Source organism: Chrysemys picta, chromosome 13 (genome assembly GCF_011386835.1).
Source record: "Chrysemys picta bellii isolate R12L10 chromosome 13, ASM1138683v2, whole genome shotgun sequence".
Taxonomy (NCBI): domain Eukaryota; kingdom Metazoa; phylum Chordata; order Testudines; family Emydidae; genus Chrysemys; species Chrysemys picta.
Genome location: NC_088803.1, coordinates 2,618,990 through 2,633,332, shown reverse-complemented (window position 1 = coordinate 2,633,332; position 14,343 = coordinate 2,618,990).

Below are 14,343 nucleotides of genomic sequence, written 5' to 3'. Positions count from 1 at the left end.
CTGTTAATGGATATATCAGTGATTTCATCAACAGCTAGAGTATGAAGCATTACCGATGCTATTTCATGCATGAGGTCATTTTGGACAATGCAGTTGATAATTTCAAGACATTCAAAAGCATAATTTTTACTTCTCCAGCTCGCTGGTATGCGCACGTACTTTTCCATATGGTCATTAATATCCTGAACAGAAAGCATGGAGCTGTTCATTTTAATAGCCAACAACACACTGTCAATGAGTACCTTGATTTCTTCTGGGTTTGAGCGCATGCGTTCAAGATTAATTTGCCTCCTCTGCTTTTCAGCTGGACTTTCAAGAATCATGCTAAGCAATCCGCTCCGTAAGGAAGGGTTTTTGTTTCGAAGTCTTGTTACGCCATCTATATGAGACTTACTTGACAGATGATGCTTTAAGAAATCCAACTTCCATACATCATTCCACATTCTTCCTGCTGAAAATTCTCCTGAAGCTCTGGCATCTCGACAATATATACAAACCACTCCGTTGTCCTCATCATATGTGAATATTTCATGAAGTTTAACAAGCATTACACTGTGACTTCAGTGTAACCGTCTCTATAGTCTCATCCAGCCATCCAGATTTAAATGAAGTCACTGTTCATTTACGCTTTAGACCGCTAGACAGTGACATTTGGGGATTGATTTTTTACCAGATTGTTTTATTTAAAATTAATACTTTTATTAAATGGCTATTATTTCAATGCGCTGAACAGCGTGGCTCGACAAAAGGGGAAATGGGAGATCATTCAGATCAGGATACCGGATGTTTCTGCATAGCAAAAAAATGCGGGAAAATGGTAAAACATCCCTAGTAAATGTATGAAGGCCAAAGCCTTTGAAAGATTTCAATCATAAAAACAACACTTACCCTTGTTCATTTCTGGGAAATCTTTGCAGTACCTTAGGCTACATCTACACTACAGGGGGGAGTCGATTTAAGATACACAAATTCAGCTACGTGAATAGCGTAGCTGAATTCGACGTATTGCAGCCGACTTACCCCACTGTGAGGACGGCGGCAAAATCGACCTCTGCGACTTCCCGTTGACGGCGCTTACTCCCACCTCCACTGGTGGAGTGAGAGCATCGATTCGGGGATCGATTGTCGCGTCCCAACGGGACGCGATAAATCAATCCCCGAGAGGTCGATTTCTACCCGCCGATTCAGGCGGGTAGTGTAGACCCAGCCTTAGCCACTATAGCCAGGCATTTTGACTTATTCGCATGTACTTGAGTTTGTACACAGCCAAATGAACAGACTACAAGGAGATGTGTGGGTCCCGACCATCCCGATGTGATCAACGTTCCATGTTCGAAATGCTGGTGGGGAGGGGTACGATTCATTGCCCTCCTTTCTCTTTCCACCCCTTGCCAGCTAGTAGAATCTGGCTGTGCTGATAAATGGCGGGCGAACAACGTCAAAAGTCGCCCGTAAATGATATTTCGGCCTGGCTCTGATGTAGTATTTCATTTTTTGTGCACACGGTGTTTCACCGTGTGTGGGGTTTTGGATCTGTGTGTGCACGCACATGTGCACAGTATAGAGACAACAGTGCTCTTCAGATGTTAATATGCCGCTCCTTGCATAGGTGTTGACTCCGGGGCTGGAACTACAGACACCAACTTTTCAATGTGCCGGGGGGTGCTCACTACTCAACCCCCTGCTCTGCCCCAGGCCCTGCCCCCACTCCATCCCTTCCTCCAATGCCCCCCACCCCTTCCCCTGAACGTGCTGTGCCCTCCCTCTTCTCCCTCACCCCCAAGAGCCTCCTGCATGCAAAATAGCTGATCACGGCAAGCGGGAGACATGGGGGGGACGGGTGGTGCTGGGAGTTGGGGGGAGCGGATGAGGGGCTGCTGACGTATTACTGTGGCTCTTCGACAATGTACATTGGTAAATTCTGTCTTTTTCTCAGGCTCAGGCTGGCCACCCCTGCCTTGGGCGCTTGGACCACAGCCACGCCCAACGCCAACACTAACAATAAACATAGCAATAATAGTAATAATAATAAATAATAAATTCCATTCTCACATTCATACCCTATAACCACCTCCCTGACACTCATCTTTCCATTCCTCTCTCCAGTCTGACGCATGTTCTCTTTAATATCCCTGGGCTCATTCTCACACATGCTGATGTTCCCATTAACACTCATCTTCCTATTTGCATGTTTTTACATTTTCCTTTTCACTCTCCCGCACCTGTACCCGTGTCCGGTCACACGCCTGTTGGGATATGTAAGGGTTAAAGCAGAAACCTGGGAAACTGCTGGTGAACAGGGATGGCCCTAGGGAGTAAAGGCCAAGCACCGCTTCTGCGCTTGACAGATAAAGTGGAGGCATCGTTCTGTGTTGGATAGATTTAGGGCCACCCCTCCCCCTTTCTTCTCCTTGTTAAGGGCTTGAGAAGGGTGCAGCTGCCTAAGGAACGTGGGATTAAAAGGAACCGTGTTGGGTAAAGAAGTGTTATCTCCCTCTCCCTTCCTTTCCCAGCTGCACAGGCGAGTTTGGGGTCATGGCCCCTTTCTCCCTCCCCTGCAAACTGCTGATCCAGGGAGTTCATGACGCAATTATAGCACAGAGGTGTATCTTCAAAGTAAAACTTACTGTTAGAAAATGTTAATAAGGTCAATAGTAATCAGGGGCAGGGATAATTATATTCAGCATAGGGTTATTAATATTCGTTGTATGGGTGTTCATATTATTCCATAAGGGTCTTGGGAGTGTTGTAATAAATGTAGAAATTTACATACTAATGTAAATAAAAAGAATGGGCTGTAACCAATCCAGAGCTTACTGGACAATTGGGTCCAGGGGAACAAGTACCGCAATAAAGAAGCCCATCTACTTAAATCTGCCTCTGGGTCAGCCTGTTCTTCTAACAACGCCCTTTCCGGTTCTCTTTCCCACTCACCGCTCCATTCCTGTTCACACTGAAATTCCTAGTCCCATCCCTACTCAGATTCCCATTGCAGTGGTAGGAGCCTGGGCATTCAGCCCTGAATTAATTCTAAGCACTAACAGAATCAGGGCAGTGTTTGAATGTGCTCCCAATCAGGGCTGGCTTTAGGCCAATTCCCCCGATTCCCCCGAATCAGGCCCCACGCCTAAGAGGGCCCCGCGACCAGCCAGAGCATGGCAAGCCCCACGGCCCTGCTCCCCGGACCGGAGCTCGGCAAGCCCCACGGCCCCGCTACCCCGGCCGGAGCACAGCAATCCTAGTGGTCCTGCTACCCCGGCCGGAGCACGGCAATTCCCGCGACCCACTTCCCCCAGCTGGAGAGTGGCCCCGCTTCCCAGACTGGAGCACTGCAATCCAAAGTGCTGCCGAAGACTCAGAGTGCCGCCCGGTGAGTACAAGCCCCACGAATCGGGCCCCACACTTGCTAAAGCCGGCCCTGCTCCCAGTAATGGTACCAGTCAGTGCAAAAATCACACCCAAGAAGCCACATGGCCTGTTAGACAGGATGCTACAGTGAACCAGAACAGCACAGGGGTTTCTTTTGGGGGTGCCAGAAGTTGAGGGGTCAAGAGTGAGTTAAGGCAGGGCAAGTGGGGCTGGAAGGAGTCTTTATGAACTAATTAATGCCTGTAATTAAGAACATAAGAATGGCCATACTGGGTCAGATCAAAGGTCCATCCAGCCCAGTATCCTGTCTACCAACAGTGGCCAATGCCAGGTGGCCCAGAGGGAGTGAACCTAACAGGTAATGATCAGGTGATCTCTCTCCTGCCATCCATCTCCACCCTCTGACAAACAGAGGCTAGGGACACCATTCCTTACCCATCCTGGCTAATAGCCATTATTGGACTTAACCACCATGAATTTATCTAGTTCTCTTTTAAACCCTGTTATAGTCCTAGCCTTCACAACCTCCTCAGGCAAGGAGTTCCACAGGTTGACTGTGCGCTGTGTGAAGAAGAACTTCTTTTTATTTGTTTAAAAACCTGCTGCCCATTAATTTCATTTGGTGGCCCCTAGTTATGGGAACAAGTAAATAACTTTTCCTTATTCACTTTCTTCACACCACTCAGGATTTTATATACCTCTATCATATCCCCTGCTAGTCTCCTCTTTTCCAAGATGAAAAGTCGTTGCCTTTTTAATCTCTCCTCATATGAGACCCATTCCAAACCCCTAATCATTTTAGTTGCTCTTTTCTGAACCTTTTCTAATGCCAGTATATCTCTTTTGAGATGAGGGGACCACATCTGTGCACAGTATTCAAGATGTGGGCATTACACATCTATATTCGTATATGCCGGCTGTGAAATGAAGCGTGGGGAGAAAGTGAAATTAAACCACTGGTTTCTTTGTTTACTCTCCTTTGTACCGAATGGGGTCACTGTTACTGGCAGCCCTTGAGGCCACCAGGAGATTCATTCTCATGCAGTTGCGAAGGAAGGTTTTTGGTTGAGGTCAGGTTGGTTTCCTTTCCCTCTGATGTCTGCACAGTAAATACAGGGCGGGGTTCTGTTCTGGACTCAGGCCAGCAAGTTTTTGCAAAACTGGGACTAGAGCCCACGTGTCCCCAGACCAGACCAGTGGGCCAGCAACTACACTGCAGTGCCCCAAAATAAACTCTCCTAAGGGAGCCACGTCAGCGGGACAGTGCTGCTGCCCTGGAGCAGGCTGGCTTGCCGCAAAGGAGGGAAGGGCCTGGGACCAGCCAACCCTGAGTACAAAGGAGCCAAACCTGGGCGAGATGAGGTGATTGCCCTACAAAGAGCAGTAGGGGCTGCAGTGAAAGGGGAAAACTCGGTGCTCGTCCGGCAGAAAGTCCTGGGGGTTAGGACTGAGACTCCGGCCAGGCAGGGTAATCGATGGGACCGAGTGTAAATCCCCCCCAGTCCCGGTGAGGAAGGGCCGGCCCCTGGATCCTGCTTTCTGTGGCTCTAGGGTTGCCTAAAGCAGCGGGTGAATCCGAACCATTTCAACTGACCAGACTGACTCGCTGGTGAGAACCCCCAGCAGCCGGACTGTCGGCATCAAACCAGCAGGGACTTTCTCTGCTAACTGCAACAGGAGGTTTTTGTCTGAGCTCAGACCAGCTTTGCCTCACTGTGTGTCTTGCACAGTGATACCGGGCGGTGTCCTCGGGCTTCAAGCCGGTCATTTCCAGGTACAACAGGCTGTTGGAGTTGTCCCTGGAGATGGTGAATCGACCCTTAACGGAGTCAGCGTAATATATAGTGGTGACATCAATGAAAGCGATCCACTCCAGTCCCTTCCCGGGAGCCTGGCGGACCCAGCTCATCTGGTGGCTGCTGAAGGTGTATCCAGAACCCTTGCAGGAGAGGCGGAGAGAGTCTCCGGGCTTTTTCACATCCCCTCCAGACTCCACCAGCTGCACCTGGGACCAGACACCTGGAAATAAAGACAGGTTACAAATTACTCCAATTGCAATGGCAACAGTGTAATGTTCCCCTGTTCCCCCAGCACAGTTACGGGGCTAAAATACCTTCTAAAGCCGCTACAATGAAAAACAAACGGATCCAAAGGCCCATTTTCCCTGGTGTTGGAGGGGAAAGTTCTCAGGGGAATTGGCTGAGAACTGCACAGACACAAGCAGCTCTGGATTATCTCTACGGGTGCAGCCTAGGCAGAGAGAGAGAGAGGGATGTAAATAGGAAACTCTCACCCCTATTTGCATATTCTCCTCCTTTTAAGAGAAACAAAATCTGATGTGATGTATTACATGCAGTAGGACTCAGAGGGAGGGAGTCCGATTATTCCAGACTGTGTGTTTGTACAGCGCCAAGCACAGTGTGGTGGGATGCTAAGTACACTTTTGACAAAGGAAAAATAAAGAGATGCCTGGAAGGTTCTTGATTCCCCAGAAGGAAATTTTGGGGCCGGATTACAGCCACGTTATTTGGCCGTGGAAGACTCAGAGATGCCTGGAGAGACTGGCCGTATAATGAGGAAAATTATGTTTTAAATCTGTTATAAAAGAAACAAATGACTGAGGTTGACTCTTAAGGGAGTAAACATATGAATGAAGGTTGTGTGTGGGGTGGGGTGTGAAACTCAGCTCAGTGGGGCTGTGGAACGGTGAGTGTTAGAGTTAGTGACTGGGGAGGAGTCGGGTCACCCACCCCCTGGAGAGTGAAGATAACTTGGGGCTCTGGGAGTGAGCTGGGATCGAACCCCTGTTCACACCCCTTCCCAGCAGGGACCGGCTCCACTGACACGTGCCAGAGGGAACTATTTCCTGGCAGGTTCAGACACCTGGATCAGGCCACATGGCAATGTTCTCACTCCCAGGAGTGCCTTCGTTTATGTCAGTAAGACCAGTGGTGTTTGGGGGGGGGGGAGGGCATGGAAGTAGGTTGTGCTCGACATTGGTGCTCTGTGGGAGATTACCATGGACCCGTGGAGTTTAAAGCTGCTGTCATATGTGCGTCCACCCTGATGCCCCTTCTCATGCCCGTCCCACAGCTGTGCTCTGCATGTGTCACTCCTGCCCCCCTCTGCCGTGTGAACAGGAATGATACAACCCTGCGGTGAGCCCGGGGCAGGGCAGCCCCCGACTCACTGGAGGGGGGGGCGGGTTGGTGCTAAAGGAGAAGATATCTTGGGTTATTGGAGTTAAGGGATATTTTATTGTACATCGCTCTGCACCTCAAACCACTGACATTGTTCAAAAAACTGGGACAGGGACAATGAGGCAGAATCAGACACGGAGGAAGAAAGTGAATTGTGATATCAGACTGGTGAGCCCTGGGTGGGAGGGAGAGGAAGTGAGAGGGGATTTAGGGAGGGGAGAAGTTACTCTCATGTTTCGGCCATGGTGCTGTCCCACTCAGGTGCACGATCCCCCCCAAAAGCGGGGAGGTCTCAGCCCCCCCACACCCAGCCAGAAGTGCTCCCCTACGTTCCCTTGGGTTTTTATTTATTTATTTTTTGGTTCGTCGGGGCAGCGCTGAAGGGCTTTTTTTGTTTCTACGGTGCAGCGTGGCGCTCAGGGGGGTGGGGCTTCGGGTGGCATGGCACTCAGGGGGCGGGGCTTCGGGCAGCGCGGTGCTTGGGGGATGGGCTTCAGGCGGCGCGGTGCTGGGGGGGGGCGGGGCTTTGGGTGGCGTGGTGCTGGGGGGCGGGGACTTACGCAGCGCTCGGGGAGTGGAACTTCAGGCGGCGTGGTGCTCGAGGGGGCGGGGATTTTGGCGGCACGGCACTGGGGGGGTACGGCAGCACACGCGGTGGGGGGGGTGTATGGCTACTGCCTCAATCGCCCTTGCTTTCACACCAAGGGTTTACCCAAGGTGCAGTGCGGCTGTGATTGTGCAGATTTCACTCACTCAGACTGCGGGGACAGGAACCCCTTAGTCGGCCGATCCCCGGACAGAGACGGCACCCAGACTCAAACACTCCACAGGAGGACAGATAGACACAGAGACAGGACAGTCCTCAGTCTGGACAAAACGCAGAAATAATTACCTGACCAGATTCCTGATGTCAGATCCCGGGATCCCTACCAGAACAGAGTGGGAACCAAAAGGCTCGATGGCGTAGACTTCACAGTGGCTGTGCACCTTTCCATTCAGGAGGAGGACTTCTCGGGCCAAATGCCCAGTTGTCGGCTGCCACGGTCATCCTACAAAAATGGTCAGGAATCACACAGCCCCAGTGAAGATGGTTGCCATCTCCGTGGAACCTCCAAATTGTTAAAGTTAGATTTAGGACTCACAATTTGTTAGACCACTCTGTTTCTTAGCACAGCGCTCTGCTAATACATTCAGATAATGTGAGCCCAATCCAAGACCCACACTACCTTATTTTATACAGATAAAAAGGGCGCAAACTTAACAAGAGAAAAAAGAAAGCAGAACTGACAAGTTTACCTGAGGCTAGACATACATATTCAATTTCCTTACTAACTTTTACAGATCTCCGGTTCATGATCCACCATTAGCTTAAGTGGACTCATTGTTATGCCTTAATGTTTCTTTTCCTGACACCTGTATTTCAACTTTCCTTATTTCTGCTTAAAGGTACATACAGCATCTCTTTAATTGATTCTATTTTTACAATATCATTCATTCTACTTTCACACATCCTTCCCTGGCCTGATACAGCGTGTTCTTGGGTCAGGGAAAAGCTTCCCTTATTCCTTGTTGCCTGTGGGTTAGAGTTAGACTGTGGGAGACACGAGGATTTGGCAGCAGGACCAGAATCTTAGAAACTTTCTGAGTACAAGGGGAAGTAGGTTCAGCTTTTTGTAGCCATGTGAGGCCTGGCAGTGACAATTGGCTGGTAGCTAATGTAGGATGGGAATGTCACACAAGACTTTGGGAAGTCCTGGGCCAAATCTTATTCAGTGGGAGCTGCGTTCTGTGACCCTAGTGCCCCCCTGGTCCCGGCCCACACCAACAGGCCTCTGCTTCTCCCTCAGGAGCCCCCTCTCCCTGAGCTACCCCATTAAAACGTATCATGTTCCTGTCTATGACCCTTAGTCACGTGACTGTCCCCAATGCCCCGAGTGCCAGCGCTGAGCTGAGTGATGTCATCACGGGCTGAGGGGCGGGTCTGTTATCTCCATGGTGACTCTATGACATTGTGGAACTTCATTGTGGGTCGGGATGTCTCAGCTCCACCCATTGACACCAGCGGAGAGGCGGGGCTGTGATTTCCACATGTCAGTTGGGTGAAAACAATCCATGAGCCGCTTTGGAAAGTCCCGGTGGTGCCACATTCCCAGGCTCAGCGGAGTGGGGTTTATTCAGGTACTGGGTGATCTCTGCCCACAGCCCCGCCCAGACTCTGAATGGCCCATTTGCATATCCCAGCCTCCATCTCTCTGTGCCTCAGTCTCCCCTCTCTGAACCAGGGGCTGTGATAGTTCCCGGGCTCCCGGCGGCATTGTGGGGATAAAGGCAATAACCGCTTGTGAAGGGCGGAGATGCCACGGTGAGGGGCCCCACGTCGGTTATAATGAACTAATCACCTTCCGCTGCATTAATGCGATAAACGTCCCAGTTTGCTGAAAGGACCAGAGCCTCCCTGGTGTAAATCAGGAGTAACTCGAGTCTAGCGGAAGCAGTTGTGGTGACTTACACTAGCGGAGGATTTGGCCCCAGGAACAATTCGCTCCATCCGTTGGGTCTGATGCAAACCCCAATGCGCTTGTCCCCTTTACACTGACAGACGCTGTCCTGTGAGTCTGACACAGAGACGGGCCCAGGAGAACCAACGTGTCAGGTCTGCGAGGGGAGAGTGATTCAGAACAGGACTCACTCTGGATTGAGGTTTGCTGATGGAGCGAGGGAAGCGGGTCTGTGGGCAGGAAGGGGAGACACGTTGCCCGGGAATGGAAGGGTTAAAACTGACGGGAGGTTTGTGTTACATTCACCCGGTTGCTGGGTCTCCTGTCTGAACCTGGAGCGGTGTGTGTGTCACTGCTGCCCTCATGCGGCTGCCAGGAGAAGGGCGATTCCACAGCCTGCGTTTTTGTATGATCGCAAACCGGTGTCATTTCACTGTGTCTCTCACACAGTGATACCGGGTGGTGTCCTCGGGCTTCAGGCCGGTCATTTGCAGATACAGCTCACTCTTGGAATTATCCCTGGCGATGGGGAACTGGGTGTGTTAAGGCTCCTTCCCCACTCTGAACTTTAGGGTACAGATATGGGGACCTGCATGAAAACTTCTAAGCTTAACTACCAGTTTAGATTCCCTGGTGAACACCGATCCAAACCCCTTGGATCTTAAAACAAGGAAAAATCAATCAGGTTCTTAAAAAGAAGGCTTTTAATTAAAGAAAGAAAGGTAAAAATCAACTCTGTAAAATCAGGATGGAAAATAACTTTACAGGGTAATCAGATTCAAAGAGCCCAGAAGAACCCCCTCTAGCCTTAAGTTCAAAGCTACAGCAAACAGAGATAAACACTCTAGCAAAAGGTACATTTACAAGTTGAGAAAACAAAGGTAAAACTAACACGCCTTGCCTGGCTGTTACTTACAAGTTTGAAATATGAGAGGCTTGTTCAGAAAGATTTGGAGAGCCTGGATTGATGTCTGGTCCCTCTCAGTCCCAAGAGCGAACAACCCCCAAAACAAAGAGCACAAACAAAAGCCTTCCCCCCACCAAGATTTGAAAGTATCTTGTCCCCTTATTGGTCCTTTGGGTCAGGTGTCAGCCAGGTTACCTGAGCTTCTTAACCCTTTCCAGGGAAAAGGATTTTGGAGTCTCTGGGCAGGAGGGATTTTATAGTATTGTACACAGGACAGCTGTTACCCTTCCCTTTATAGTTATGACAGGCTCACTCTTGGAATTATCCATGGAGGTGGTGAATCAGCCTTTCACTGAATCACGGTACAACACCTATCCCCACCACCGCTTCTATAAGCAACCCATTCCAGTCCCTTCCCGGGATCTGACGGGCCCAGTTCATATTATATTCAGTGAAGGTGGAGCCAGAGGCTTTGCAGAAGAGGCGGAGAAAGTCTCCGGGCTTTTTCTCATCCCCTCCAGACTCCACCAGCTGACGCTGCGATCGGACACGTGGGAATAAAACAGGCTTAGAAATGGTATCAGAAGCTACCAAATAGAATCATAGAATATCAGGGTTGGAACGGACCTCAGGAGGTCATCTAGTCTAACCCGCCGCTCAAAGCAGGACCAATCCCCAGACAGATTTTTGTCCCAGATCCCTATGTGGCCCCTCAAGGATTGAACTCACATCCCTGGGTTAGGCCAATGCTCAAACCACTGAGCGATCCCATTCCCCTGTCCCTGCAACGCACGTGAGAGGAAAGAAAACCTTCCAAAGCCTCAACGATAAACACTAAATGCAGCCAAAGTCTCATTTTCCTTGGTGCTGGAGGGGAAAGTTCTCAGGGGACTGGCTGGTGTCTGCACAGACCCAGGGGCTGTGGATTGTCTCTCCGGGTGCAGCCAGGCAAAACTATTTAAATAAGAAACTCTCATCCCTATTTGCATATCCCGCTCCTTAAAAGAGCCAGAAACTTGTTCTGTGAATGGAATAAATGTCCTGTCCTCTGCATCCATGCACCCAAAACAAGAAGAGTTCTCTTATTTTACTGATTCATACAATATTACTCACCAGTAATATGTGCCATCCATACACGCTATAAAGATTAAATTTTAAACTAAAGTGAAAATGCATCAAACCAGCCTTCAAACAGTATTACTGTGTGGTCTAGAACCAGATGCATTAAAAGTAGCAGAGATCAGAAGGCTGGAGGCAGTAGAGATGAGATTTCTTTGGAAGATGTCCGGTGTAACGTGTAATGATTTTCAGACAAATGGAGAATTTGGAAGGAGTCGAGGATGTGAAATCAGGGTGAAGGGTTAGTTGCAATGAAAAAGACTAAGCTGATGGTGACACTGTAGAACAAGACAAACAGATGATCGGATACCAATAGGGCAAATGTTATGAGGGTCAGTCAGACCTAGAGGCAGAGCACGTGGGCAGCAATGGATGGTGACACTGCGCTGCTACCTGCAAAGATATTTAGGGCTAATGAGAAGCTGGAGAAGAAACCCTGTAATCTTTACCCTTTAAGTAACTGAATAGGACATAATGTAATTTTAATACACTACTGACTTCTGCAGTTCATTGGGAATATTGCAGCCCCTTCCAAATCAGTTGTTGTCCAGACCACACTAGCTTTCTGCTCACTGTGGGATTCTCGAACAATAATAGAGGGCAGTGTCCTCAGGTCTCAGGCTGCTCAGTTGCAAATACGCCATTTTCGGATTGTTCTGGAGATGGTGAAGCGTCCCTTGAAGGGCTGTGCGTAGTTGATGGTAGTTGAAGTTGGGTGTATTTCCCTGATCCACTCCAGTCCCTTCCCAGGGGCCTGTCTGATCCAGGGTGAAGGTGAACCCAGAGGCTTGACAGGAGAGGCGGAGAGAGTCTCCGGGTTTCTTCACACCCTCCCCGGACTCCACCAGCTGAGCCTGTGAAAAAGCACCTGAAAATAAAGACACAATGAGATTCCGAGTGACCCTGGCTCCCAAGTGAGATTGTAACAAACTCTGGGGTCTCCAGTGTCCTCAGAAAATCAGTGTACTTGTGAAAGCTGTTTCAATGAGATGAAAAACAGCCACAGGCCATGTTCCTGGCTGTGGAGAGAGTTCTCACAGGCTTTGGCAGGTCTCTGAACAGACACAGGGGCTGCGGACTCTGAACCCCAGAGCTGCAGGGTCCGGGGAATCGCTGGCTTTAAACAGGGAAATGCAAGGGGATAATTTGCATAGACTGCTCTATATAAGAGAGACATGAACATGCCAAACCCAAATTATTTATATTTCCCTGAGTTTTACTCAGTGGGTTTCATAGATTCAAAGTCCCAAAGGGACCATTGTGAGCATCTAGTCTGACCTCTTGTATAACACAGAACTCAGATCTTCCCCCAAAATTCCTAGAGAAGATTTTTTAGAAAAAAAAAAAAACCCTTCCAATCTTGATCTAAAAATTGTCAGTGATGGAGAATGCACCACCACCCGTGATAAATTGTTTCAATGGTTAATTACTCACAGTTAAAAACGTATTGTACATTATAATTTTGTGAGTTAAATGTCCTTCCCTGTTCAGAGGCCCCAGGGGCAGATCTCTGGACAACTTAAATCTCTTCAACCCAATATTGAGGAATTGAGTGGTTTTTAAGCCTTTTATTGACATATCTGGCCAGTGGATTCATTTATCCTAGAGAGAACAAGGACGGATACCCCAAGGTGAGTAGGAAAAGTAAGTGAGATTCCTCTAGTGCCCCATTGCATTTCTCCCTCTCTCCCTCCATCACTTTAAACTTTCCCTTTTTACTCTCTCCATATCTCATAGAGAGGCACACAGAAGAAATGGCAGATCTTGAAATCGTTCCTTTTGCACATGCAAACACAATTCTGCCCCCTTGTGCCTCTCTGCTATGAGTCTGACACATATCACCATCATTGAGGACGGAATCCCAGTCCCACTGAGCCAATGGGAGTTTTGCCTTTGACTTGAATGGGACCAGGATTCATCACTTCACAGCTGAGTCACTGTAAATGTGTAGGGAAGGCAGCTGTGCTGGACTGGAGCAGTCAGCCTGTATTAGCTCTCCCCACGTTTTAGTTTGTGATACTCCAGGTCTGGCTCCTTCAACGCTCTCGTGTGAACTATCCCCCTGCACGTTGCCCCTCTTAGTTAGCGGCCTAACTTCTGCAGAAATGGGCTGAAGGAAGGGAAATAAGTTACATATTGACACCGCTGTGAGACAGGGTGTGTCCTGCCCAGTTGTCATTTTGAATTTGATTTCAGTTTAAACAGATTTATTGAAACACAGATGAATTAACCAGACAGTAGTGGTAATAATTTACTGTGCGCTCAGAAAACCAGGCAGTTCTTAAAATGAGACGCTCTCTGTAGAAGGGGTATTTTATTATGAATGGGCATATGCAAGAAACTTGGAGTTTGAAAAAAGATGAATCCACTAGATTCTGTATAGGGAATTCCCACGTTTTGTCTTTGACTTTAGGACTAGTGGAACAATTTCCCCCCTCCTCCAGAATGTGGTATTGGCTACTGGTTTCTTTCTTGGGCTTGTCTTGCAGTAGGAGGCTTCTGGGTACACGTCTGGCTCTGTTGATCTGTTTCCTTATTTCCTCATGCGGGTATTGTAGTTTTGAGAATGCTTGGTGAAGATTTTGTAGGTGTTGGTCCCGGTCTGAGGGGTTGGAGCAGATACGGTTGTATCTCAGTGCTTGGCTGTAGACAATGGATCGTGTGGTGTGTCCGGGATGGAAGCTAGAGGCATGAAGGTAGGCATAGTGGTTGGTAGGTTTTCGGTATAGGGTAGTGTTAACGTGACCATCACTTACTTGCACCGTGGTGTCTAGGAAGTGGACCTCCCATGTAGATTGGTCCAGGCTGAGGTTGATGGTGGGGTGGAAGCTGTTGAAATCATGGTGAAATTTTTCCAGAGTCTCCTTCCCATGGGTCCAGATGATGAAGATGTCATCAATGTAGCGTAGGTAGAGAAGGGGTCTGAGTGGACGAGAGCTGAGGAAGCGTTGTTCCAGGTCAGCCATAAAAATGTTGGCATATTGTGAGGCCATGTGGGTTCCCATAGCGGTGCCACTGGTCTGGAGGTATATATTGTCATCAAATTTGAAATAGTTGTGGGTGAGGATAAAGTCACAGAGCTCAGCAGCCAGTTGTGCTGTGGCATCATCAGGGATACTGTTCCTGACAGCTTGTATTCCATCTGAGTGTGGGATGTTTGTGTAAAGAGCCTCTACATCCATGGTGGCTAGGATGGTGTTTACGGTAAGGTCACCAATGCATTGTAGTTTTCTCAGGAAATCTGTGGTGT